The following is a 27631-nucleotide window of genomic DNA, read 5'->3' as shown; positions in this document are numbered from 1 at the left end:
GTCTCCTGATACCTTTAGCTTGTTTCTCTGCCTGGTAATTTCACGTAGCCCTCAGCCCACCTGTGCTTAACACTCTGGTGATAGTCTGTCTTCATTGATAGTTCAATCTACAGTCATTGCTTTGGTTGGGAAATTGACATAAGATTCTGTATGTAAGAGTCTTGTTGTTTATGATGAGACTTTATTAAAATCCACTTCACTTTTTTAAGCTACGAGAGATGAGAAAAAATATTCAAAGGAATTAGTTTAATTATGAGTTAGGACCTAAATTACTCGCCTCTGTTTTGTTACCCACGGTTTCTGCCTGTTCAGTTACGGACAAGATTTTCTTCTTGTAGAAGCAGCTAGCACAGAAGAGCCTCTGTTGTGCTGGGGAATTTGTCCTTGGAGTAACTGGAAACTGTGGACAACAGACGTGCACACACGAGTCCATCAGTGTTGCCGTGAACAACAGAGGTGCACACCAGTCCATCAGTGTTGCTGTGGACAACAGAGGCGCACACACGAGTCCTTCAGTGTTGCCATGGACAACAGAGGCGCACACATGAGTCCATCAGTGTTGCCGTGGACAACAGATGCACACACACCAGTCCATCAGTGTAGCCATGGACAACAGAGGCACACACACCAGTCCATCAGTGTTGCCGTGGACAACAGATGCACACACACCAGTCCATCAGTGTTGCCGTGGACAACAGATGCACACACACCAGTCCATCAGTGTTGCCGTGGACAACAGATGCACACACACCAGTCCATCAGTGTTGCCGTCTTCTCCTAGGTCTCAATGTTGCTGAGTCACACAGCACAGCCCTGACGCTGGGGTTTCATTATTCCTCTCCATCTTCATCTTGCCAATGAACCGATCCTCATGGCGTCAGCACTCTTTCGACATCCACTGAGCTGTAAATAATGATCCGTGCTGTGTGGCAGGGATCTCTGTTTAGTCAGTGATGACTCACGGTCCAGAGAAGACAGCTCAAGAAAGTTGACATCCCGTGGAGAGTAGAGAGGTGGACAGGGAACAGGTCTCCTCTTTCTAGATGAATCTTTGGACCCTTGAGCTGGGCTGTTTGTTCTAAGTTAACCTATTGGGCCAACAAAACAAAACTGAAGGGAATTCTGCCACAGGCACTCACACCATGAGGCAGGCGAGCCTTCCTTTCTCAGATGAGGGAGGTGAGCCTTCCTTTCTCAGATGAGAGAGACAAGCCTTCCTTTCTTAGATGAGGTAGGCGAGCCTTCCTTTCTCAGATGAGGGAGACGAGCCTTCCTTTCTCAGATGAGGAAGACAAGCCTTCCTTTCTCAGATGAGGGAGACAAGCCTTCCTTTCTCAGATGAGAGAGACAAGCCTTCCTTTCTTAGATGAGGTAGGCGAACCTTCCTTTCTCAGATGAGGGAGACGAGCCTTCCTTTCTCAGCTGAGGAGCCTTCCTTTCTCAGCTGAGGTAGGCGAGCCTTCCTTTCTCAGATGAGGTAGGCGAGCCTTCCTTTCTCAGATGAGGTAGGCGAGCCTTCCTTTCTCAGATGAGGCAAGTAAGCCTTCCTTTCTCAGCTGAGGAGCCTTCCTTTCTCAGATGAGGCAAGTGAGCCTTCCTTTCTCAGATGAGGCAGCCGAGCCTCCTCAGGCCAGAGCCTGCTTCCTGCAGATCCCTCTATCCAAAGCCCTTTCGTTCAGCTTTGCCAAAACTAAACCACGAGCTCCCTCTGCTGGGTGTTTGCTGATACAACCAAATCTAAACATTTGCATCCTTAGACAGTAAGAACTCATAAATTATAATTTTTCTACAGACCTAGAGTGGAACATGATGAAATGTGCAGAACAGAGATGTATTAGCTGTACGTTTCTGGTTTCCTGACGAGATTTTCTAAGCATGGCTGCTCATAGGTGATACTTTCACAGGACCAGAAATGTCACCGGGAGATGCCTGCAAACACCTCTCTCCACACCTCCTACAGCACTTTTTGTAGTGTTTATTATCTGCCTGGTTATCTTTTTCCCTGTTGAACATCAACTGAAGAGGAGACCTTATCTGTAGTCTTTGCCCAGGATGTTGCTCACGGCAGTGCTCATTGCAGGCACTTGTGTGTGTGTGTGTGTGTGTGTGTGTGTGTGTGTGTGTGTGTGTGTGGTGTCTGCGAGTGTGTCATTGTGTGAGTGTGTCGTGTGTGTGTGCACGCACGCGTGAGTGTTTCGTGTATGTGCATGTGTGTGTGAGTGTGACGTGTGTGCGTGTGCCTGCGTGCGTGTGTGTGTGTTGTGTCTGCGAGTGTGTCATTGTGTGAGTGTGTGTTGTGTGTGTGTGCATGCACGCGTGAGTGTTTCGTGTATGTGCGTGTGTGTGTGAGAGTGTGTCGTGTGTAAGTGCCTGCATGCGTGCGTGCGTGTGTGTGCGTGCGTGTGTGTGTGCGCGTGCGTGCGTGTGTGTGTGCGTGCGTGTGTGTGTGTGTGTGCGTGTGTGTGTGTGTGTGTGTGCTAGGCAAACACTCTACCTGTAGCTCTAGTAACATATAGACATTATATCAACCATCACGATCAACACAGGATTCAGGAACAGACTATAGGATCAGTAAAGCATCAGAGTCCAGAAACAGAATAGGAGGGGGTCATCCTAAAAAGCAAAAAAATTCGTCTCAAATAAACAACAAAATGGAGGCTTTAAGTAGAGATCCAAGTCACATTAAAAACAAGAAACAAAGCCATATTCCCATCTTAATGTAAAGTCCAGATTTATTAATATTTTAAACATTTCAAAGCGGTGACGTGAAATCACCAGGTTAAAATGTGTGCAGATTCCCTTTCAGCCTGAACCTGAGTTCGTCTTCCAACCAGGACCGAAGCCCAGAAGCCAAGGAAGAAAAGCCTGACAGATCGGACTAAGTGAAAGAGGAAGCATGAGCGATAAAAATCATCCCCCACAGAACTTTTACAAATTAATAGACATAAAGAATTGGCAGATCACTGGAGGGGAAACGAACTTTAAAACATTAAAATACACAGAGCCTCGCTCAGAATCTTTAAAACGCATTTTAAGACAAGCATGAGATAAGTTTTCAGTCTATCAGACTGGAATAATTTAAAATTCTGATAGTGCCCAGATCTCATTGGCCTCGAAGCGTTTTTTCTGCAAACACTGTCTCCAATATAATGAAGTCACTGAAACAGAACAGCCCTTTTGTAAAAGGAGTGGGGGTTCTCCAGGAAGCCAGCAGGGGGCAGCAGAGACCGCCTGTGCTGTGTCTGTTCGGTTTCCGCCCTGGTTTCAAAAAGGAGGCTTTTTCTATGGTGGTGTCTGAGGCAACAGTAAACCAGAAAGGGAGCTACGTTATCAATTCCTGTCATCGTCTCCGTGACAGTGAGGGCTCAGGTGGCCGCTGGCTGGATGTTACCCGGAGAGGCTTCTTGCCAGGCTCCACCCCACTTGGCCGAGCTGTGAGCTAACATCCATGTAGGGAACCGCGGGCAGGACAGAGGAATGAGCCCATCCAAGCCCAGCTTACTGAAACCATGAATGTACTGGACTAACTCCCAGGGTCATAGGCTACAGAACTGTGGGTAGCCCACAAAGGACTGTATCATCAAGAGGTCCCACCCCAGCACCTCAGACTCCTGTTTCTGCCCACAAAGGTGTTACATACACAGGCCTCTGACCTCTGTTCGTTAAAGCAGTCCACGCTGGGCCCAGCTCATGACTGCCATGATGGAACCCTCTGTACTTAATAACGCAGAGTAGTTTTCAAGGAACGCGTTCGCTTTCTAGCAGAAGCTCTGACAAGGCGCCTGAGATCATCAGCCTAAAAAGAGTCCAGGCTTGTTTGGCTCATGGTTTCCGGAATTCACACCTATGACTTGTTGGCTCCAGTTTTGGAGAGACTGTGGTTTTGTGGGGCATCATAGAGAACAGTGTGCAGTAGAACCAAGGAGCTTACCTCATGGCCGCCAGGAAGAGGAAACGGAGAAAGGGCTGGGGTCCCCATGATCTAACCTCCTCCTGCTAGGCTCTGCCTCATGAAGGCTCTACTGTTTCCCAATGAACATTCTATGAACATTCTAAGCAAATACGTCCTTTACCACCAAGCCCCAAAATAATATCTTATCCCCTGGCTTAGATTGTCCTCCTGCAAGAGAATGTTTTCAAAACTGTTCTCTGCACCATTGTTAGCCACAGTAAAACCCTGAACACAAACAAGCCCAGGGCTTGTCTGTATAATGGAACTGAAGCTTGGCAGAGCGCTTGCCTAGCACGCAGGAATCCCTGCGTTCAACCTCTCTGAAATCACACACACACACACACAGACACAGACACTGGAATTCTGTGGGGTTATGTGTACTTTTTTATGAGCACATTCTCTATCCGTGGCTGCAGAAAGATCTCTAAAACTTACTGATAAATAATGTATATAATGTACATTATGTACATAATGAGGTGTTAAGAATATAGACTTACGTGCGTATATTCGTACATGCATGTATCTGGAAGAAGACATAAAAACCTAACAGTAGTGGTCACCTTTGGGGGTGTACCCCACAGATGGAGGTGCAGGAAGACTGCCTCTTCTCCAGTCTACGGAGATGCTGTCTCACTTTGCAAACACTGGAATGTGTTGCTTAATTTTTTTAAAAAAAGGGAGCTTTAAATAGAGATTTGGAAAAAGCAACCCACTCACAAAATAAGAATCGAGAATACAGCAGGATGAGATTTTGAGAGGACCTCAGCTAAATTTAGGAACTCGGGATACATGTCTGATTTTGTGTATCGAAATCACCCTTTTTTGTCATACTCATCAACACATCTGGCTATGAACAGAGGGTGGAGCGAACCCCAAAGATGGTGTAAGTCTTTAGGCTAATCTAGCATTAAGCCTCCATAATGGGTTTCTTCTGAGGATTAAAGGGCTCTCGTGTCCTGAATTCAGAGAAGATGGATGCGCGCTTACATAATGGGCTCCAGTACATCGTGATCATGTCTTTCAAAATGTACCAGCTCAGAAGACAGGATCTAAGATGCCCCCAGACTCGCTGAGGTGCTAACATGCCATGTTTGACACGCATGCTGTCCTGGGGAATTTTGAAACGGATAATTATCATTGTGCATGGTTTCCAGTGTGCGGGGTGCGCAAGTGTCCCCAATGAGGACGCGTGGGACGCGCAAGTGTCCCCACTGAGGACGCGTGGGATGCGCAAGTGTCCCCACTGGGGACGCACGGGACACGCAAGTGTCCGCACTAGGGACGCACGGGACGCGTGGGACGCGCAAGTGCACATACTGAGGACATGCGGGACACGGAAGTGTCCCCACTGAGGACGCGCGGGATGTCCACACTGAGGATGCCGGGACGGGCAAGTGCCCACACTGGGGACGCGTGAGACGCGCAAGTGTCCACACTGGGGATGCACAGGACTTACAAGTGTCCCCACTGAGGACGCGCAGGATGTCCACACTGAGGACGGGCAGGACGCACAAATGTCCACATTGAGGACGGGCGGGTCCTCCACACTGATCTGGGTAATACCTTGTCTTTATTCCCTTCACAGGAAGCACTGCAATGTGACTCAGTCATCGGACTTGAAAAAAAAAAACTGGAACAAGAAAACGTCCAGTCAGCATTCCAGTGTGTTGATCAAATCCTCAAAGGTGAATTCTTTCTATGGGGGTGGGGGGAGCATTCAGAAGGTGGTTAAGACAGGGACTTACTCTGTAGCTTTTGCTCTGGCTGGCCTCAAAGTCACTATGTAGAGACCGGGCTGACCTCAGACTCACAGAGATCCATCTGCCCCTGCATCTCCATTGCTGGTGTTAAAGGTGTGGATTAGCATACCCAGCCCAGCTGGGCGGTGGTGGAGCTTGCCTTTAATCCCAGCACTCGGGAGGCAGACAGCTCTGTGAGTTCAAGGCCAGCCCAGTCTACAAGAGCTAGTTCCAGGACAGGCTCCAAAAGCTACAAAGGCCCATCGGAGGCCAGGTCAAAGGTCACCATGTCACATTGGTACTGTAGGGCAGGAGAACATAAGTGAAGATTTAGGCACAGGCCAGGTGTGACCAGCAAAGACTCTAAGAAGACTCTGAAATTAAAGATGTGCTGTCTATTAGCAACATGGTAAACGTCTTTGTGGACAGACAGATAAGGGATCCAAGAGGTATTGACAGGCACTGTCCACCAAAACGAGATGGAATTTATTAGCTTAGGAAAGAGTGGAGCTGGAGACCAGGTTTGGGAGGATCCATAAAAATCAGTGTAGTCCTTAAAAGAACAAAAAAATATCTAGAAATCCATTTAAAAATCCATATTAAAACCCGTTTCCAAAGGGGTTTGTCGTGATCTCTAGGTAAAAAGACCGAAATCCAAGGTTAAAGTCAAATTGATACCGTGAAAAGAAAAACTGGAGACGAATTGAAGTTAAGAGTTTAATTGAGCGAAAAACGAGTCTCTGATTAGGCACCCTGAGGAGTAAAAAGCGTCCCACAGAGCGGACTGGAAGATTCATAGACAGGAAGAGAGGTGGGTGGAGAAACCAGCCAGTTGGCGGCTTCTGATTGGCTGGAGCTTGGGGGCTGGGAGGGACTCGCCTGTTACAAAACACCCCACGTGCTCACAAATTAGGCTGAAATTCATCATTGCAAGAATGAAGGCTTTCTGGGGCCAAACATAACAGTACTACGATAAAAATTACAGTCACCAGACACACGACAAAAGGAAGGGGCAGGAAGCAAAGGGGGCGGAGAATGAGAGGGACATTCTTCTTCCCTTCATCTTCAGAGACATCAGTTTCAAACCTGTTTCCCAGAGAAGTGAAGTTGGACAGACACACTGATTCCAGGATGTTCACCAGGGACACTCAACTGTGGAAGTCAATAAAGTCAGAAGAGTAAATCCAGCCTAGAACTCTAGATCGATCATATAAGAGTTGTATCTGTGAACTGATAGTAAACACGTCACAAAGTCATCTTTTTGTTGTTGTTGTTGTTTTTTCAAAACAGGGTTTCTCTGTAGCTTTGGTTCCTGTCCTGGAACTAGCTCTTGTAGACCAGGCTGGCCTCGAACTCACAGAGATCCGCCTGCCTCTGCCTCCCGAGTGCTGGGATTAAAGGTGTGTGCCACTACCGCCTGGCCAACCTTATTTTTTTAAAAATCTTTTCTACTTTTATTTTGTGTGTGTGTGTGTGTGTGTGTGCCAAGTGCACACATTTATGGAGGTGGCTCTCTCCTTCCACCACGTGGGATGGCGGTGTGATACTCAAGTCTTCAGCCTTGGCTTCAAGCACCCCCTAAACCATCTCACTGACCCTCAGTTTTATTTGTATAATACCTACAATTGATTTAGGTTTCTGAAAGTCTTACTAAATACTTAGGTGAAATTTGCAAATGGACCATTGGGGATGAGAAAAGACATTTATCCTGCACCCCTCCCCTCCCTCATCGCTTACACTGTTTATTCTTTACACCTCAGGTCTCTGCTTTGGATTTTTTGGGGGGGGGGGGCTCTCTGCATAGCCGAGATTCCGACTCTCATCCTGACACGCGCCGGCTAGGCCAGGACTTTACCACGATGGGTCCTGGTGAAGTCTTTCCCGGTTCAGTGAGCACCTGAGAGATGGTTTGTGGTTCCAGGACTTCCAACAAGCAGATGAAAAGGCGTCAGACTGAGTTATCAAGTACAAGTTTCTGTACATTTTGCAAAGCCATTAACTCTCGTGGCAGCCCCGCCGCAGACAGGAATTTACCCTTAGGTAAGAACATCTTATTCTTCACTTTTGCTTGATATCCCAGGTGTTGCTCAAGCCAGCAAAAATTAGTTTCTCGTCCTTAAGAACATGCTGACATGAGCAGACGGGAATGGAGCCAAAGGCACAGGAGACTTTAAATTGCATGTAATCCGGCAGTTATGCAGAATGGCAGCTGCTTACAGAAACTCTGTCAAATTGCAATGATTTTTTTTTTAAATCAAGACAGGAAACTACATGCTATTCCCATGACCTAAAAGAACATCAGCATTTAGGAAAGCAAGACATGCTGTACTCCACTCCGGATGTCATTAACAGACGTGTTTGCTGTGTCTAAAGTGGGAGGTACACTTTGGAGGCCAGGGGCATTTTTACAGGGAGACTCGAATGTATGGGTGGTACCCAAGGATAAAGAGATGGACATATATGTATCAAGCCAGGATGCAGCGTTAACACAGGTAGGTTTCATTTTAAAGTATCTTTTATCTGGCTTACAGCCATGAAACCAAGGTAGACGGTATCAATTAGGCCAAAGTTGACATCAAAGTTGAGTATCAAGTCAGAGGCAAAAGCAAGCCCCAATTTTTACCAATTCCTTTTAGTCTTCCACAAAAGTCTGCCTGCTTCATCTCACATAGCAACTGCCTCCTGTTTCATTAGGAATTAATCCAAGGCTATAGGATATGGCTGGACCCTGGTCTTCATCTTCCGCTGCCCTTCCCGCCGTGTGTGTGTGTGTGTGTGTGTGTGTGTGTGTGTGTGTGTGGTAAGGGGCCCCTGCCCTCTCCAGTCAGAAACTTTACATCCGCACTTTTAACCCCATAGATTCCCCCACATTTGCCTCAGTTGTGTTCTAATAATGTTAACTTTTGATTCTTTGCTACTGTTTAGATCAGTACATAAAACCAAGTCTGCCCTGGTGTGTGTGTGTGTGTGTGTGTGTGTGTGTGTGTGTGTGTGTGTGTTTTCGTGTGGCTGGATGTGCGTGGAGGTCAGAGGTCAACCTTCAAATGCCACCCACTTTGTTTTTGAGATGATCTTTCCCTGGCCTGGAACTTCCCAGGTATTCCAGGGTAGCTGTGCCTTTTGGCTGTTCTTAAAGTGTAGACACTGAGGGAGATAGGCATGAATCCCCGTCAACTGACGGAGGACCAGGTGCTAACCATCACCCTTTGCTTAGAGGGTTCCAGGTGCTGCTGGTTCGAATCGCAGACAGCAGCAGGATGTCTCGGGCTTCACGGCCCTTGGATTCCTAAACAGGAGGATTGTAGCTGCTTGGTTTAATGGTTCCCTTGATTTCTTTTCCTCAGAGACACACACATTGCTCAGCCCCCTTCAGTTCAGAGGGGCCCCAAGGCCAGGCAGTTCTCCTTTTTACTAAAAACAAAAGGGGGAGATGTAGAGCCTCATGAGACCTGGGCAAGAGACCCAGTGTAACTTCCTGAGCCCAGCTAGAGTTTGGAGACCTGGCTCTGGCTACCGGGCCTAGACCCGCCTCCGCCCAGCCACCTCTAATGTGGCAGAATACTATTGGCCCTTGTTCCTTGCTCCACCTTGGCTGATCCCAGGCTTCTCCACCCCCATCACAACCCTATAAGTCCCTGCTTGCTACCATTAAATGAGATTCTGCTTTGACAGATTCCTGACTCAATGGGTGTGTTTCTCCCCAGTGCCCAGAGGGGAGGGCTAGTTGCAACACTCACTATCAGCCCCAGGGAGAATCCGGAGGCCCGGCTCTGTCCCTGCTCCTTCTGCCGGAGGACCCAGCAAGAATCTAGGGAGAGTCCCAGGGTTCACAAGCCAACACACACACATACACACTACACACACACACACACACACACATACATTCACGCATTCTCTCTCACCTCTTTATCCTAGGAAAGGACAGTTACAAAGATACAAATGATATGCTCAATTCAGTAATCGCAACCATACATAAGCAGCCTATGGTGGTAAGAGCACCATATATAGGAAAATTCTTCAGTGAATTGCTAAAAGAAGGAAACGCTGTGCTAATAAGATGGAGGCATGGACCAGATGTCTACGCTGTTTTATTATTTCATCACCACATGTGCATGAGGTCCATATGGGACATGCATGTGTCATCGCATACGTGACCCTCAGAGGACAGCTTTATGGAGTCCGCTCTTTCCTTCCACCTTCATGTGGATTCTGGGGATCAAGCCCACGTTGCCAAGCTTATACGCAAGCATCACTGAGCCGTCTCAGCAGCCCCATTCCCGGTGTCTCCTTAGAAGGTGGCATCTGTCACTCACCTGGAGGGGTTCTGAGACATAGAATGGCCAGAGAAGACTCTGGAATTCCAACTGTAATCATCTGGGATATAACAAAATTAAGGTCTAGCCAAAGGAACACTTATTAAAAGAGGAGAATTAGAACCTAGACATTTTGTAGGAGAAGAAATAAGTGGCATACTTTAACATGAATTGGTATTTTAATAAAGAATGCAAGGAATTAAAATATATCTAATCGGACTTGCATAGTAACTAGACCAGAAGTTCTCAACCTGTGGGTCACAACCCCTTTGGAGGCCAAAGGATCCTTTCTTAGGGGTCTCATATCAGATATCTTGCATATTAGATATTCACATTATGATTCATAACAGTATAATGTTACAGTGATGAAGTGGCAATGAAAATAACTTTATGGGATGGAAAATAATTTTATGTCACCCAACATGAGGAACTGTACTAAAGGGTCTCGGCGCTAGGAAGGTTGAGAAACACTGAACTACACGGTGACATCACTACAAACGGGCATAATTAAAAAACTGGCAAAAGTCTCCATCTTGGGGGGGTTTAACTTCCCAAATGACTCTGAGAGGGAAAAATCTAATTCATACCTGTTGACATTGTCTAAAAATTTGGAGTTAGGTCCCTAGCGGCCACAGACAGGCTTGACTGTGTCTCAGAAGAGAGGTCCCGAGCCACGCGGTGGTGGCGCACACCTTTAATCCTAGCACTCAGGAGGCAGAGGTAGGCGGATCTCTGTGAGTTCGAGGCCAGCCTGGTCTACAAGAGCTAGTTCCAGGAGAGGCTCCAAAGCTACAGAGAAACCCTGTCTCAAAAAAACAAAACAAAACAACAAAAAAGAGGTCCTGCAAAGGACCTTCTGTAGCCACAGGCAGCTTCCCAGCCACACCGTCCAGCAGCAGGCAGCATGAAACTCATAAGAATCCTCCCTCTAGAAGTGGCTGAACTCTGACTCTCCTTTTGTAGAGGCAATGACAGTAGTTCTTGCTGACATTCTACCAACCTGAACTCAAATCTCAGATCTGTTGGAAACACGTTTGTCTGTTTCTTTTCTCTCTAGAATACTAGAGCGTGGGGATGACGTGTTGATGACAGGAGGACATCATCCACTCCTAGGGAAATACAAGGCGAGTGGGTAGCAAAGTCCTTGTACGCATGCCCCATCAGGGGAGTCCTTGTACGCATGCCCCATCAGGGGAGTCCTTGTACGCATGCCCCATCAGGGGAGTCCTTGTACGCATGCCCCATCAGGGGAGTCCTTGTACGCATGCCCCATCAGGGGCCTGTGGCTTTCGGTTTCAGAGCTGGATCCTGAGCGTCGGAGCTCACTGCTCACCCAGGCAGTGTAGCGAGGGATCCCACAGAGCCATGGCCTGTGGCCTGAATCCCGGAGTGACAGCACCCACGCTATGAACTACCTTTATCCCAGTGCTTCCTGAAGGACTCCAGAGCCTTTGCAATACTGGAAAACTCGGTCAAGAGAGGACCTGGCAAACCGTGAGGTCTCAAGGCTGAGGATCCCTTAGGCAAATTCAGACAACCCCAGATAAGAGGTTTTGAGGTGCACAAATTGCTTTCTCACCCTCCTGAGTACCTGGTGCAGACATCTAACCTTGGGCATCTCATTCTTCATCACCCCGGCGCCTGATAAGCCTGTCTCTCCAGACCACGGACTTCTTGTGCAAGAGGAAGGTTCCCACCTTTATGTGTCTGTTTTCTTAGTATCACCCAGTAAATAAAATATGTGCTAAAATGAAGTGTGTGGTAACCAACACTCTGTAAAAGAATGGGAGGTCAGACAGACAAACAAGCCTGTTTTTCTCGGGGTGGCCATTCATTCAACAGGTAAACACCCCATTTCATAGGACCTATCAAAGAGAATGAGATGAGCCAGCCAGAAGGGGGAGGGGGGACACACACTGATAACTCAGTCCACTGCAATGTTTCTTTTTAGTTTCCAATCTTCTCCTTTCAACCAAGTATACTGTAAACGATTGCCAAAATGAACAGTATTCTTGTAAATTAAGACAGTAAGTATTCTTGTAATATTGTAACAAAAAGCTGCTTGCTTCATGGAAAACAAAAGATAATGGCAGAAACTCACAGAGGTAAGATGAACGTTCTGAGGGGACCGGAAGTGCTCCAAGGACAGAGGGCTCCCGAGGGGGTACCTAAGACAAATCTCAGCTTGCCAGTTGGGTCAGAATCCTTCCTCCTCCCATCCTCTTCCTGCAGCCTCTCTGGACACTGAATTGCCCCCTCCCTCAGTTGCTGTGACCTCCCCAGGCCCAGCATGAGCCCTGGCTGACACTCGAAGCTTGGTGAGGTAACCCAGATCCAGCCCAGCTAGGATGCTGTCTGTCATCACTCAAATTACTGAAGAAGAGCCTTTCGGAGTTCTAGTGGAAGAGGCCGCCAGAAAGCAATGAGGACAGAGTCTCCATCTCTCCTAGGGTTTTGAGACAGAGTCTGACTCTGTAGTTCTGGACAGCTTGAACCCGGAACTGCGAGGGTAAACTCCCTGTGGGTGCCATAAACATGACCAGAGAAAGTATGGCTACTAGATCAGCAGTGCGGCTACTGGGAATGTTCTAGAAACAGAGATTCCCAGTCCCAAGTCTAATGAATCAAACATCTGAAGTGGGACTCAAGTCTTCCAAATGGTCGTGTGGGGCATGAAGCCTTGGAGTGGGTGACAGCTTCTTCCCTGTTGGCATGCCTGAGGGCACTGCGGCACAGAAAGGTGGAACAGATACCCCAACGCCAACAGCAGAAGCTATGTTTGACCCTAGGCAGCCCCACTCCCCAGCCCACACTCTTAGCCTTCACAGAACTTCCGCTTGCTCTGTTCAGTGCTCAGGAAATAGAATTTATACCGTAAGACTCACAGGGGCGGATGGTTAACTAGTCACAGATTGGCTTTGAAGACAATGGGGAAATCGAGGCAACAGACATCCAATTTTACATCAGTGCAGGCTGCACACCAGATGATTCTGAACCTGTCGGTGGCTTGAAAGAACATCTGGGGGTCCAGGTCTTGGTGTCAAGAGACTCAGTGTAACCTTGGTGTCATAGAGGATTAGCATAGATGGCCTGTTGTGCCCACTGACCCGCTCCTACTTGGCACGGACTATAAGCTATGAGTAAAGATGGCTCAGGCTGCTTCCAGATCTCCACGGCGCACTGCCTGTGAGGAGTCACGGAAATATTCTCTGAGGTCCCTGTCCAGGAGAGGGCCCAAGGCTCTCCTTCCACTCACCATGCTCTAGGACCCGGGTGTGATCCTTTGCTGGCTGTCTTATCTCCAGAACTTCAGAAGAGAGCTGAGTCTTTCACCCTCTCCTTCTTCCATTCCCTCCTCCGGGCAGGGCTGAGGGGCTGTCGGGGAAGAACAGGCCAACACAGAGAGAGCAGGGCCGTGGGTTTGTCTCCAGCAAATCTCCTCTTCGTGCCAACTGCCCAGCCTCTTGCCTCCTGCTTAGAGCCTCAGCCCTACCTAGGATCCCATCCAGACCCAACAGCTTTTGCAGTGTCTCGTGATCTGAAACTTCAGGAGTCTTTCCAGGCCTGTCACAATCTAATCCTTTAACCACAGACATGAGGACATTTATTAACTGGCCTTTTAATTGGCCTCCCCCCCCCTTTCTGAATCTCCCAATCAAGTCTAAAGGCATATCCAGCTGCTTGTAATGTAGGACCCCGGATATATGTTGAAATTGGTGATAGCGTGTCTTCCTCCTCCTTTGGAGAGGAAAAAATAAATAAATAAAACCTCTAATATTTAAGAATTAAGAATGAGCCATGGAACCATAAAATTAAATAAACAGCCATACACGTTGGCGGCCAGGAAATGAGTGTGAGATTCCTTTCCGTCTTTGCCAAGAATGGAGTCAAGCAATACATCCCAGGAGGGATTGTCCTCATCCTGTGTTGGACTCTAGCGTCCAAACACCGAGAAGGAGTCGCCCCCAGAGACCATCTCACGCACCACAGCCGATGCAAAAGCATGAGGATTTTATTAATTCTGTCATGACAGGGTCCCCCAGCATTCGGGAAGCCGAGGAACCTCGAATAGCTGGTACAGTCTACTTTTAAAGGGGCCACAGAAGCAAGGGGGGTTGTTCTTTGACTATTCTGATTGGCTTATTTGAAAGGGCTATTACCAATAATTAACTGGAGAGCTGTTGCCAGATCAGATGAGGTAAGAGGTCATTTTGACCCCGTTTCCCAGGGGACCGAACCAAAACATACGTATATGTGTAATTGTTCAGGAACTGAGTACGTGCGAGTGTAGTTGTTAGGTCCTTGGTTCCCAGGGGAGGAGGGGAAGCACTGTGGCACAGAGGCTGAGAGGATTCATAATTGTCAAAAAATGGCTTCAGGATTGTCTTAAAGTCTTACACCTGCCAGGACAAGGAAGCTGACCGGGGTTTAGAATTTTACCTTGGGACGCTTTTCAGGTACTAGGGAATGCTTTGCTCAAACTGGAAAATGCTGACAAGATCCCAAACCTCCGTGTCCGAGGTCGCATCTGTCAGACCAACTTGCCATCCAATACAACATTCTGGGGATTTGGCTTTCACCAGGGGGCATTTGTAACAGAAACCTGGGTGACAGCCGTGGCAGCCAAAAGCCATTTGCCACCAGAGAAGGTAAGTGGAACCCACAATTATTTCTGCCTTTGAAATAAACCCTCCATCTTCAATTCTCTGCCCCGTGCTGTTTCTTAGATGCTTCCTTTGGTGCCAGGCTAGCTCTGTATTTGTCTACTGCTCACCTCCATATGGCTCGCCTTCTGGAGACCTTTCTGTGAAATTTAACATTTCCATCCACCAGGTTCGATAAGACAATTCACACGCAAGATTTTGACAGAGTGTTTGACAGAGAATCTGATAAAGTTTTGGGAGACATGTATGGAAAATCCTTCCTACGACAGCAGGAAAGAGTCTGTGGAGGAAAGTAACCAACAGAGATTTTGGAGGAAGAGAGGAATTGCCATCATCCCCCCACCCCCATGAAATTCTCAGTTGGATTTCCAAGGACATTTATAATCAGGTCACACACACACACACTCATAGGGTCTCTCTGTAGCTTTGTTTTGGAGCCTCTCCTGGAACTAGCTCTTGTAGACCAGGCTGGCCTCAAACTCACAGAGATCCTCCTGCCTCTGCCTCCTGAGTGCTGGGATTAAAGGTGTGTGCCACCACCCAGCTAATAATCAGGTGACTTAGAAATGCTCAAAACTAAAACAGTATTTTCCAAGTGCATGTAATGAAAGTTCTGTTGGTTTTAATTCTTCGAACCGTGGCTCTCAACCTTCTCAACTCTGTGGCCCCTTTACTGCAATATGGTGGCCCCCAACAGAAAACCACTTTCGTTGCTCCTTCACAACTGCAATTTTGCTACTGTTATGAATTGTAATGTAAATGCCTGCTATGCTGGAGATCCGATCTGCGACCCCTGTGAAGAAGCTGTGACCCAAGGGGTTGCAAAGCCTTGTCTTAGAAGGTAACTCCAGAGGCTACAGTGCTTGTTTGGCAAGTTTGTTTCTTCGGCTCTCACAGCTACAGTAACGTTGGTTGAGCAACTGCTGATAAGCCATCTGCAGCTCTGAGTACTTCCTTCAACCCTCTCCAGGACAACCTTACGTAACCTCTTACATCACCCGGAAGCACAAGTGTTAAAAGCCATCTGGAGCCTTGGGACCTGCCCTGCTCTGCCTCAGTGATGCCTAACTCTTACCAGCAAGCAATGCTGAAGTTTAACCTCCCTGAAGAGTTCCCATTCCAGGCTGCTACCTAAGTCCTTGTCTGCGCCGTCTGCCCGTTCTCTAGCCTAACAGGAGGCATTCATGACTGCCTGGATGGATGCGTGTTCAACAGGCAGATGAACAGTAAATGGGTAGATACATTGTTTCACCAATAAGAAAGCCAGAGGATTTTCATTCAGTCATTCTTTCTTGAAACTGTTCCCGGAGATTTAGAAAAATGAGCTGGGGTTTGGGGGTCAACCCTACACGGGCAAAGTGGACTCACGGGGTTACACCCAGAAAACCCAACACTTCTGTCGGTAATCTGTTGTCATTGTCTGTAGGTTTTTCATAAAGATACATCTCACCTTGGGAGTGTAGAAATAGCCAGAGGCTAACAATCAGTCTTTTAAGAGCAACGCCATCAAGATCAAGCAAAGGCAAAGCACCCAAAAGGCAGAGTCAGTGGAATTTTAGGACAATGCCTTACAGGAATTGAGATTTATCAGATCGCGTGAGAAGAAAGATAAGAGTATCTGCAGGTTCCATACTCAATATTCATGGGCTCCTTGACTACAAGATGTGTCTTGAGATCTGCCCAAGCTCTGGGAGTCACTCCCTTCCCACGGGTGGCCCCGGGAGAGCGCAACACTACACTGCAGCGCCTGCAGCTAGATCAGGTGTTTGCAGCAGCTCCTCTGCTGCCTTTGCATTCTGCCAATGAGTGCTTCGGAAACATAGCATCACTGGACTGGTTAACTGCACCGACTTTGTAATGGAAATCAACCATTGGCCTCAGGGAAGACAAGGACTAGTTGGTTGGTCAAAATTCATATTATCAGACACAATCCGTGTTGTTTAGGTGACCTTACAGTTGCTCAACTCTAACTGATCCTGTCTCCCAGATAACTGTAGACGCCCCTCTCAAGGCTAAAACTTTAGGTACCAAGATTCTACTTGCTCAAAACCTTCTTTGCTCCACTCTTGAAAGAGATCACAAATTATACCCACTTTATTATTTATTATACATAATCTGTATTTCTGAGAGTTTTCTAGAGGTGGCACTTAAATCTCTGCATATTTCTGGCTTAGCAACTCAAGATCTTCCCCATACCATAGAACAAGTGGACTTGAAGTATCATTTACCCATAATTCACACTGGCTGCACAGTGCACCTCCTTACCAAAACAGAAAAAAAAGTTACAATATATTTTGATAGTCGACAGTTTTCTCAATGAAAATGTTCTATTGATCTGTTTGTAACTGTATAAAAACTATGTGCTTACTACGACTATAAACAAATTTAAAAGTTACCAGAAGCTTCAAAAGGAATAAAGATCACTTGGAAGCTCACCAATAGAGAAAACTACTATTAATATTTGTTAGTATATTTTTCTATACCTACCCCTATGTGGGATTTGTTAGGGTTTCTATTGCCATGAAGAAATGCCATGACCACAACAGTTCTTATAAAGGAAAACGTTTAATTGGGTGGCTTACAATTTCAGAGATTTGGTGCATTATCATCACGGGGGGACATGGCAGCATGCAGGCAGATACGGTGCTGGAGAAGGAGCTGACATTTCTACATCTTGATTCACAAGCAGTAGAAGGAGTCTCTGTCCACACTGGGTATAGTTTGAGCACAAGCAACCTCAAAGCCTGCCTCTACAAGTGACACACTTCCTCAAACAAGGCTATACCTACTCCAACAAGACCACACCTCCTAATAGTGCCACTTCCAATGATCTTATTACATTGTAACTACCACACTCCACTCCCTGGCCCCCATAAGCTTGTAACAATATCATAATGCAAAATGCATTTAGTCCAACTTCAAAAGTCCCCATAGTCTATCACAGTCTCAACAATGTTTAAAAGCCCAATGTTCAAAGTCTCTTCTGAGAGTCATGTAATCTCTTAACTGTAATCACCTGTAAAATCAAAATCAAAAATCAGATCATATACTTCCAACATATAATGGCACAAAATATACATTATTGTTCCTAGATGTAGGGAAGGGAGCATAGTGAGAAAATATTGGACCAAAGCAAGACTGAAAACCAGCTGGGCAAAGAGCAAGCTACATCTCCATGTCTGACGCCAAAACGTTTTTCAGATCTCCAACCCTGTTCAGCTTTGTGGATTGCAACACACCTTTTTCTCTTGGACTGTTTCCACTCCCTGTTAGCAGCTCTCCTTGGCTACATGTACAGATCCCACGGCTCTGGCATCTCCAACATCCTGGGGTCTGCAAGGCAATCCTGAATTCACTTCACAGCGTCACACAGTGGCCTCTCTGGGCCTCCATGCAGGGACACCCCTGACACATGCCTGGCCTCAGCAGCCTTCCTTAGTCACGGAGGTCGACTCCACAACCCCTTTCTTCTCTCCTTGACTCTAAAGCCAGAACCACATGGCTGAAGCTGCCAGGTTCTGCTGCTTGTTGGGGCTGGCACACGGCTCCCTTGCTAAATTACGTCTTCACCAGCTTTCTGTTTTTGATGTTTCCCTTCACTACCTAAGCTTGGCTGTTCTGGAACTCTGTAGACCAGGATGGCCTCAGACTCAGAGATCCACCAGCCTCTGCCTCTGGAGTGTTGGGATTAAAGGTGTATACCACCACACCTGGCTCTGAGCTTTTCTTTAATCCCTTCCACTGGTTGGAAATTTAGCTGCGTGGGATCTTGCCCTGAGGCCACCCCTCCCTTTATCCCATTTCTTAATCTGAGTATCTCCTTGAACACAGGTCTTTAGCTCCATTCTACTTCCTGTTTCCTCAGATTGTACATTGTGTAATTTTCTTTGCTCAGCTGGCTCCTTTTCATTCTAAATCTCCACTAGAATGAACACTAATAACCACACAACAGAAGCAATAATAGGCTGTTTTGAGATTTCCTCTGCCAATGGAGTCAATCCAAATCTCTTCACTTTAGACGCTGGCATACTCTTTGGACGAGGGCAAAAAGCAGCCATATTCGCCACCAAAATATCACAAGAACAATCCCTAGGCCACATGTTAATATTCTTTTCTTCTGAAACCCACACAGTTCAAATCCCCCTCAGCACCACCGTCTTCCTCTTTCCTGCTAGTATGACCCATTGCCCAGTGCTTAAACCATTTCATTGTTTCCTAACCCAAACTCCCAAGGTCCATATTCCTCCAAACAAAAGCACTGTTGGGCCTATCACAACAATACCCCAGTCCCTAGTACCAACTTCTGTAGTTAGGGTTTTTATTGTTGTGAAGAGACACCATGACCACAACAGCTCTTATACAGGAAAACATTTAACTGGAGTGGCTTACTGGTTCAGAGGTTTAGTCCATGATCATTATAGCGGGACATGGCAGCATCCAGGTAGACATGGCACTGGGAAAGGAGCTGGGATTTCTATATCTTGATCCACAAGCAGCAGATCTTGATGTACTGATGAGTGTTCTCATCTGTATACATAATTGTACAGCCTGGTTTTTTTCTATTTATTTATTTATTATGTATACAATATTCTGTCTGTGTGTATGCCTGAAGGCCAGAAGAGAACCCCAGACCTCATTACAGATGGTTGTAAGCCACCATGTGGTTGCTGGGAATTGAACTCAGGACCTTTGGAAGAGCAGGCAATGCTCTTAACCGCTGAGCCATCTCTCCAGCCCCAGCCTGGTTTCCTTTAGCTTGTTGGCTGTCATGCCATTTTGTACATTGTTACTTAATAACCATAATTTCAAGTGGCTGTATAATATCAGGATTGAACAAGGTAAAATTTCACAACCTCAATTTTGTAGGAAGATTGGCTCCTATCAGGTACTTGTAAATGTTAGAAAAAGGGAAGAGGGGGAGAGAGAAGGGAGAAGGGGAGGGTTGGGGAGAGCTTGGGGGAGTGGGATGGTTGAGATGGAGGAAGGACGGATATGGGAGCAGGGAAGAAGATATCTTAATTAAGGGAGGCATTGTGGGGTTGGCAAGAGGCTGGACTCTGGAGGGGATCCCAGATGTCCACAGGAATGTCACCAGCTAGGACCCTGGGCAGTGGAGGAGAGGGTGCCTGAACTGGCCTTGTCAGACTAATGACTCTCAGAGATCTGCCTGCTTCTGCTTCTCCCTCTGGAGTGCTGGGATTAAAGGTGTGCACCACCACCACCCAGCCAATCACCAATTTAATGAAGTTTAATGAAAGACATAAAACATCAAAATGTTTTACAAGATAAGGAAAAGGATTGATTGCTTAGATGTCATGGGTGCATATATGCACATCATACACTGATGTATACTAGAAAATATGAGTTGTAGATATTACCATGATTTATAATAAAAAGAAAGTTGACAAAACACTCCTCTGAATGGTGCATGTGTTCTTTCTTGTCAGAAGGACTCTCAGTTTGATTTGTCTTGTAACGGAGGAAGAAGAGATCTTAACTAAGGGAGGCAAGAGGGTGGCACGGAGGGTGCTGTGACCTTCTCATTCTACTTTAACTAATGCCACAAACTTAAGTCCATTCCAAAGTAAGTTTCAAATTAAATAGCTGAACATTTCTGTTGGTTGGTTGGTTGGTTGGGTTTTGTTTGGTTTGGTTTTGTCTGGTTTGGTTTGGTTTCATTTCGCTTGGTTTTTCAAGACAGGGTTTCTCTGTGTAGCTTTGGAGCCTGTCCTGGAATTCACTCCATAGACCAGGCTGGCCCGCCTCTGCCTCCCAAGTGCTGGGATTAAAGGTGTGTGCCACCACCGCCTGGCTAGAAGACACTTCTTGACATAAAACACTAACCATCACTGTGTCCTAGCTTCCTCTTCTCCCCACCTCCTCATACTGTCCCCTCCTCCTCACACCGTCCCCGTTGGGGCCATGCCATAGAAGAGGAGGAAGAACCTTGTGGAAGGGCTGGGCCTATCAAGCTGTCCTTAGTACTTGGATCTGAAGGGAATTGGTCCTCTGAGAGTCTATAGATTTCATAACTTCATTCACATGTGTGGGCAGACTGAACCTCTGCATGCGTCTCGGATGAATCTCCATAGCCCAGCACAACTGTACATTGCCTCACAATGAGGGTATGTGCCAAGAAATTTGTGCTGGGTGATTCAATATGAATAACACAGCGTATATTACGTAAGCTTAAATGTTACGCATCAACCACTTAGCACGGCTCCTCTGTGTACCCGAGAAACACAAAACACACAAGCTGCAAGAAGTGGCTGCCAATACAGCACAGAATACTATTTCACTGTCAGCTTTTTAAAATGGAGATAAGTGTATTGTAAAACAGCAACAAAAATAAGGGTAGACATAGACCAAAGCACAGGTGTTTATTAACAAGCTGTGTGTACCTGAGCTGTTGTACACTCTGCAACTGGGAGACCAGTATTCTGTCTACATCAGCGTCCTCACAAACACCTGAAGAACACAGAGTGCAATTGCGTCACCTTGTCACAGTGTCACTAAACAGTAAAATGCTTGGGCTCCCTTATGAGCATATGGGACCACGGCTGCATATCCTGTCCAACAGTGATCAAATTATCATCACCAGCGTGGGGCTGCACCGAAGGTGTGTGTGCCTAGAATGCTGCTGCTTTATGCCAACCAGAAGAAAGGGGGTTGCTTTCTAAGGCAGCGAGGGAGCACTGTATAATTAGGACAGGTAGACACCTGTAATATTGCTCAGTCCAAAGCGGGAGGACAGGAGGCAGGAGGACTCACCCAGTCACCCGGGCAGCAGGACAAGTCAGGTGCTGGTGACTGAATCTGCCTTATGTTGCTGCATCCAAATACTTGAGACTGGTAACTTGTGAGGAACTTAAAGAGTCTCAAAGCTGGCAAAGTCCAGAGCTAACGAGTTGCATCTGGTGGTGACTCCCTGATGCATTATTCCGTGGCAGAAGACAGGGTGGTAAGACAGAGAGAAAGGCCAAGCTCACCGTTATACCATACACACTCCTGCGCAGCATAGATTCATTCATGCAGGCAGAGCCCAGGAGACCTAACAACCTCTTAAATGTCTACTTGACAATGGATAGAGTGAGTGGTCAGCACATGAACTTAAGCAGACATGTTCCAACAACAGTAACCCGTAGACTTGACCATCGTGTGGAAGACACTGATACTAAATGCGGCAGGGCCTGCTGCTGTGGGACAATGGCCTTTTATTCTGTCACTTGTATTCTTTTTAATAAAATGCTGATTGGCCAGTAGCCAGGCAGGAAGTAGAGGCGGGGTGACGGCGACCAGGCAGGAAGGAGAGGCATGACAACGAGAATTCTGGGAAGAGGAAAAGTCAGTCTACATTTGTCATTCAGACACAGAGCAAGCAAGATGTGACTGTCTAGCTGCAAAAGGTACCACATAGACAAGAATTAAGGGCTAATATAAGTTATAAGAGTTAATAAGAAGCCTGAGATACTAGGCCAATCAGTTTATAATTAATGTAGACCTCTGTGTGATTTCTTTGGGACTTAATGACTGCAGGAACCAGGCAGGACAGAAACCTCAGTCAACAGCATACTATAAAGTTTGGGCATGTGACCCAATTCCATCCTTATAAGTTACCTGAGTCCCGGGTTCTATTACTAAAATGTGACATTAGAAGGCGGTGTTGGGCCTGGGTCCAAAGATGCGCCTCCCCTGACAGGCTCCTTGGCTTGGTGGCCCTGTACCTGTCTTCTTTGTGTAGTTGAAGGACGGGATTGCTCAGTGATGGATTTCTCATGACATACTCAAATCGTTACATGCCACGACTGTACAGAAACACAGCCATAAGATCCAATTTGCCTATCTCTGTCACCCTGGCCCATCGAGGGCAAGGGGTCATAGCACGAGAACCTGATGACTTCCACTGCCAAGGAGATCCAACTGTGGCTGAGGGCGGGCAGGAAGACCTAACTGGGTCAGTCCATGTGGAACAATGAGAACCCAACGATGTCCTCAAAGGCCTTGGGTCCTCCCTGAACCAAGGTCCCTCTCTACCAGCTGGTTTTCAGCATTAGTCACTGCGTGAACGATTCCTTTGGCAATATTATGTGAGCCAAGGCATACTTGATCTCTTAAGGCAACAGATTAACCACCGAGTACAAGACTAGGAAGAAAGTTACATGATTCATAGTCAAAATCCTTGAGTAGATTCCCTTGAGCTGATACTAAGTCACAGGTCTCAGCACGGCTTCCAGAGCCATGCACAGTCCACCCTGCTGATCTCTGCCACGGCTTCTCCTACCATCCTTCCTACAGCTACATAGCTCTTCTTCTCAGTCCCTTGGATGAAGCCAGCTCTTCCTGACACCTTTGCAGTGTTGCCCGTATCAGACTGAGTTCTCTAAACAAACATAGCTAACAGGCTCTTTCTGATATCTGCATATGTCATACATGCGTGTTATGCATATATGCATGCATTCTATACGTATATTTGCATATGAATCTACACATATGTTGTACAGATATGTGTATGTGTATATATACATATATATACAGATGTGTATATATGTACATACCTATATATATGTATATGTATACATATAAAGGCGTGTGCCACCAGCTCCCAGCACTCAGACACCCTCAATGGCAGGTGTACATAATGGGGTACATTAGCGTCTACTGATGTGCCCTGAAAAAGCGTTGACTCATGGTAGTTCTCTGAACCTTGGGAAAGCCCTTGAACCCCTATTGTTGATTTAATAATTCAGATGAAGAAGGATAAATCCCTGGCATGGACCTTAGGAGTATCAGCCACTAATAAGGTGTTTCTATGCCCTCCTCATCCCTTAAAAGCCCAGTTGGCACAGTGGGGAGCTCCAGTGGCAACCGCACGGTCCCCTTGGGCATGGGCATGGGCACGCCAGCCTAAGCCAGGCTCTCATCATTCAGCAAATATAAGCAGCATTGGGATTACCAGCTGGACCTATCTTCCACCAGAATGAGGCTCCTTTGAGTCCCAACAAGTTTCCTAAACAAATAGAAACCGGCCCTGTAGCAGTGTTCAGGCTGTTCTGGTCAGACCCTACAGACCCTAGGGGTAGTTGGAAAGGCCTACCAGCAAAACTGCTACAAGGACTCAGGGGTCCAAAGGAGGCGACCCCTTTAGAGCACTAAGTCAGCTCAGGCCAGCTATGTCTCCCTCCCACCCCCACCCCAGGTTTCTCAAAGTCTTCTCATTGTGTCTTCCCCACCCCAGGGACTCGGTGATGCTGGAATGTCTCTGTGTTCTTCACTATTGCTGATGCGGTAGCCACAGCTCAAGAGGAGGGAGGCTTGCCCCCAGTTTGAACGGCACTGCCACGGCAGAGCCGATGTGAATGGCCTGGAAATTAGCCTAGTACACACTACTGTGCACTGTGTGTGCTCAGTCCACACCACATTCTAAAGCTGGTAGCTGCAAGGGAAAACGCCTGGTGAGTAACTTTATAATCATGTGGTGAAAATGGTAATATCTTGGTGTGTTGGATTGAGGTTAACTGTCACTAAAATCAACTTTAAATATGTATCCTCCAATGGCCTAAGATCTTCCAATCAAGCCTCTCCCAAAGGCTTAATAGGTCCCCTTCCTATTCTGGGGACCAAGTTTCCAACATATGAAATTTTGGGGTAACAGCCACCTGTAAAATCATAGCAGCCAATTTTGCTTTTGCAAATCTGAGCACTAAATTTACTTTTGGAGGGTTTTTGTTTGTTTGTTTGGGTTTTTGTTGATGCTGTTTTTGTTGTTATTGTTGAGACAGGGTAGGTGTCTCTCCACAAAGCCCCGACTGTCCTGGAACTCACTATGTAGACCAAGCTGGTCTCATAGTCAGACATCCAATTGCCCCTGTCTCCCTAGTACTGGGATTAAAGGTTGTGTCAGTTACCACACTTGGCCCGGTACTTGGAATTTTAAGAACATGCGTGGCTTCCATTCATGGCTTTTTTTTTTTTTTTTTTTTTTTTTGGTTTTTCGAGACAGGGTTTCTCTGTGGCTTTGGAGCCTATCCTGGAATTAGCTCTGTAGACCAGGCTGGTCTCGAACTCCCAGAGATCCGCCTGCCTCTGCCTCCCAAGTGCTTTTATGGGCCCGTTCTCTCCTGTGCGGATTGACTTCAGGAGCAAAAGACAAGACTGAGAGACGCTGGCAAGTGTCGGTGATTTGGAGGCTCCAAGGAAGGAGCTCACACTTTTAATTGCTTTAAAAAAAATAAATAAATAAACTTTCACACGGTCCAAAATTCAAGGAGGAGAGGGAAAGAGCTAGTATAGCAGAGTCCTAAGGCTTTGTGTTCTTCCTCCCGGGTCCGCTCCATTTACTCCGCCCACATCTGCCTCTCCGCCCACATTGGCCGGACTGTCATTTCATTGGTCTTCTGGGAAAGCCCCACTCCCACACCACTCCCCCGCACCGCTACCGCCCCCATCCCCCCTACCCCGTTTTCCTGTCCTGCTCAGCCCAGCAGCTACAGTCCGCATACCCACTCCATGCAGCCAGGCCTCGTGCGAAGCCAAGCCAGAGCCACAGTAACCAATGCACATCCGTGCTCCCAAGAAAGTCTGGCAAGAGACAGGCACAGAAACAGGCGATACCAATCCTCCGCCACGGGAAACCAGGCACTCAGACGATGCAACGAAGTGTGAGCTGTTTCCTCGCCCAGTGTTTTCTAGTCTAGTTTCCGACGAGTTGGCACCTTCTGTTTCTCTTGCTTCTATCGTTGGACTTTATAAAATGGTCAACTAGAAAACGTTGGGGTTTGAAATCAGATGACGGCGTTCAAATCCCAGCTGAGCTGCTCACTGTATCTTTCAAAGAGAGAGAACACCTGCAGACTTGCGTCCCTAGGAGTAGGAAATGAACTTAACAGTGGTCATCACTGTGCTGGCTCACACTGAACAGATGTTATGAGCACCATTACGTTGGTAATCTTATTAGGGCTCCAGCTAGGCTCTGGTTTCTAGCCTTATGTGGTCTGATTTTCTCACCCTCAACATTGTAACAGATTAAAAGAAGAGGTTTTTTTACTGAGTCACAGTGGCGAGCAGGGACAGGAGCGTGGGTTTGGCGAGGGTGCTAGAGAAACACTGGCCCATTATCTCAATGCGGTGTCAGTTGAAACTTCTCTGCACCACCATAGTCATAGAAACCTGAGCTGATGAAAACAGGCTCAAAAATGCATGTGAATGGTGTTTTAGTACAATCCTTACTAATGGTACAGATGGTTGTAAGCCACCATGTGGTTGCTGGGAATTGAACTCGGGACCTTTGGAAGAACAGGCAATGCTCTTAACCTCTGAGCCATCTCTCCAACCCCTATTTAATAAATTCTTATAAGTGCCTTTAAAATGTGACCAGGCATTGACAAAAAAATAAGTAAAGTGAAACCTCCACCTCATGGGACTTCGCACATAGTGGTGTACGGTTGAAATGCAGAATGTAGCAGAGCAGACGAGGTATGATGCAGCCCTACAGAAGGCGACAGAGGAAACGACCAAAGGGAAAGGAATTCCGGGTGGAGGGGAAATTAAAGCAAACGCAGGGCAGAGGAGAAAACCACCAGGTGCGTCTTAGAACACAGACAATGTGGGTTTCCTGGAGGGCAGGATGCGCAGAGGAAAACCTGCAGAGGGAACAGTACTCAAGCCGGAACTCCAGCACAGATATTCATGAACATAAACTGGGTTCTGGCCCTAGAGCAGGGGGCCTTTGAAGGAATGTGTTCATGGGATAACTCATGATATATGATAAACTCAAGTAGGCCACCTGACAGATGCTCTAACACGAATTAGCTTGCGAGAAAACAGTTGCAAGCAACCATGGTAGTCAAGAGGTGACAAAGGCTTGAACTACATAAAGCTAGAGGCATTTGAAGGAAAGGCAGCCACGCACCGCCTGTCCCTCAATGGAGTGGGGGCAGCTGAGAATCCAGGCGAGCCCAGGGTTGTACTCTGATGAATGGGCTGTACTGATGGCTCACAGCCATGGGCAGCAGGGAAATCCTTCAAAGGAGAGTGGGCGAATTTGCTTTTAGACTTGCAGCCAGGTGTAGGTCAGCCCACGGATTTTGCCAACTCGGGATCGACAAGAGGGCAGGACTCCAGGCAGATGTATGAGTTACCTGTGCAAACTGGAGAGGTAGGCGGATCTCTGTGAGTTCGAGACCAGCCTGGTCTACAGAGCTAGTTCCAGGACAGGAACCAAAGCCACAGAGAAACCCTGTCTCGAAAAAAAAAATCATCGGAGTGGATAAAGTTCACCTGTGAGGGAAGTCGTAAAGCGGGAAGAAAGAAAATGGAGGAGGAAAAGGGACAGAGAGCTAAGAGGAAGGAGAGGAAGAGGAAAGGGAGAAAGGTGTGAGCCAGGGGGCTCTATGGGGGCACCAGACGGGCAGGCAGATCTGAGGGAGCAGTGGGAAAAGACAGCCTTGTAGCAGATCTTGTGTGTTTTACAGCCTCAAAAAGCAGCGTTCCAATTACATCCCGCTCATTTTCCAACGCAGCAGAACATGAGTTTGCAAAATAGTGTGAAGAATTTCTCTGTTGAGTGTACAGGGAAAACCAATGTCTAGTCTAGACCATATGTTTGTGAAAAACGATCAGAGAAAAGAGCGAGATTCTGTGGTTGTTTACCTATAGTGTGTGAAGTTCCCGACTTAAGATGCTGTGTGTGAGATGACTCGGTCTTATTTATCATTCTGGATTAAATGTGGAGTTTAGGAATTGACAGTCTGTGGTGACTACGAAATGAGTGTTCGCCTGCTTATTTCAATGCACAGGTTTGCTGGAGAGTCATTGGATTTTTTTCCTAAGGCTCTCAGTTACCAGAGGCTCCCTGAGATGCTCCCTATGGCAGAGCTGCCTCTAAGATGATCCACAGGAGGAGAATTTGGAAAAACTGAAGAAGTAGCTTTAGGATGTCAAGTAGGGCAGGATTTGGCTTCCCCA

At 47.0% G+C, this 27631-nt stretch overlaps 1 long non-coding RNA gene across 1 annotated transcript; it reads left to right on the top strand.

Moving 5' to 3' along the window:
• The first annotated feature begins 7534 nt into the window (after positions 1–7534).
• LOC142839945 (uncharacterized) lies at positions 7535–11726 on the top strand. Its single transcript, XR_012908858.1, has 3 exons — positions 7535–7731; positions 7951–8183; positions 11062–11726. It is a non-coding gene; the product is annotated as an uncharacterized LOC142839945 (long non-coding RNA).
• The last annotated feature ends 15905 nt before the right edge of the window (positions 11727–27631 follow it).

The sequence above is a fragment of the Microtus pennsylvanicus genome, chromosome 22 (genome assembly GCF_037038515.1).
Source record: "Microtus pennsylvanicus isolate mMicPen1 chromosome 22, mMicPen1.hap1, whole genome shotgun sequence".
NCBI classification, from domain to species: domain Eukaryota; kingdom Metazoa; phylum Chordata; class Mammalia; order Rodentia; family Cricetidae; genus Microtus; species Microtus pennsylvanicus.
Note: the sequence above shows the minus strand (reverse complement) of the source record. Positions and strands in the feature narration are given on the sequence as shown.